Here is a 1,267-nt window from a genome sequence, read left to right as displayed (position 1 = left end):
CACTGTACGCGAAACCTTAGAGTTGCTGACCCCTCGTTGCCTCCCGGCTACTCACTTACTTCACGACTTCGAATCTTCCTTACAAGTCATAAAATTGTCAGATGGTCAAACCGAGTGTGCCGTTTTAAGTTTTAAAGTTGCGTAACTCGACCAACGAAGTTTCGCGAGTGTCCGGCGAAAAGAAACGAAAGTGATACTTGAAACAGTTTACGTGTTTACGTTCGTAAGTTGGAGGGGGGTGGGGGAACTGGCTCGGTTGAATTGTAAAAAGGTAACTAATGTTTTCGGTTCATCTTGACAAAAGAAAATAAAAAGGTTTTATGCTCCAATACGATCGGAATCGAAATGGCAAAGTTATAGTCCTCCAAATTGGCAATTGGGCGTTTTTGCACACTTTTAACCAATTTGGGGGCTAGTAACTTTCCCATTTCGACTCAGATCGGCTTTCAGCATGGGACATTTCCTTGAAATTTTAAAAAAGAAATCCAAATGTTGTAATAACACTTTAAATTTTGTAAATTTTATAAAATCCTAATTTTCAATTTTTTTATTTCAACTAAATGTTATCGTGTTTACTTGTAGAATAATTAGAAGTCACATAATCTTTCAATGTGTCAAAATGATTATTAAACAGACAACTTCTTTGCTCAAGCGCCATAGACTTGCAATTGACCGAACAATATTATAGCCAACATCGCAAACTTTGGTAGGATAAGCCCATCGAAAGCTGAACAAGGTATATCATTTTCTTAAATTGACTAGCTGTGTCTGGAGTCATATTATGGCAGATGAAATCCAATGAAATGGTAGGAACTGTGAAATTAAACTCAATGATACGATACATTACAGAACATTCAATTTAATATAATTCAGGGACTCGTGATCCTTAAAATGCCTCGGAGAGATCTGATAAAAATGAATGAAAGAGTGACAATAAATTATACTTGTCGTAGAAGAGAAGTTTAGATGTATTTTGAAATTAAATTAAAGATTAGGGTATTTAATTTTACTTCAACCACAAGCATTCTAATAGAATTTAACCTTTCACAAATAAATGGATTTGATTAGAATGAAATGTGCAGAAAAGGGTAAGTTAAGTAGAGGGAGGGCAGTGGGGATAAGAAGGGACAGTAGCAGACACGTTCTGTAAGTGAACTGTGGTAACACATTTAGGAAGGCATCCCCCTCTAGAAACCAGACTTCCCAGGATGAACAGAGGGGGGGGGGGTCCTTAAATGAATGCGTACACTTCACATACAGAACATGT

This window comes from Frankliniella occidentalis, unplaced genomic scaffold (genome assembly GCF_000697945.3).
Source record: "Frankliniella occidentalis isolate FOCC.00 unplaced genomic scaffold, Focc_3.1 Scaffold203, whole genome shotgun sequence".
In the NCBI taxonomy this organism is placed as follows: domain Eukaryota; kingdom Metazoa; phylum Arthropoda; class Insecta; order Thysanoptera; family Thripidae; genus Frankliniella; species Frankliniella occidentalis.
This window is presented reverse-complemented; position numbering follows the sequence as displayed.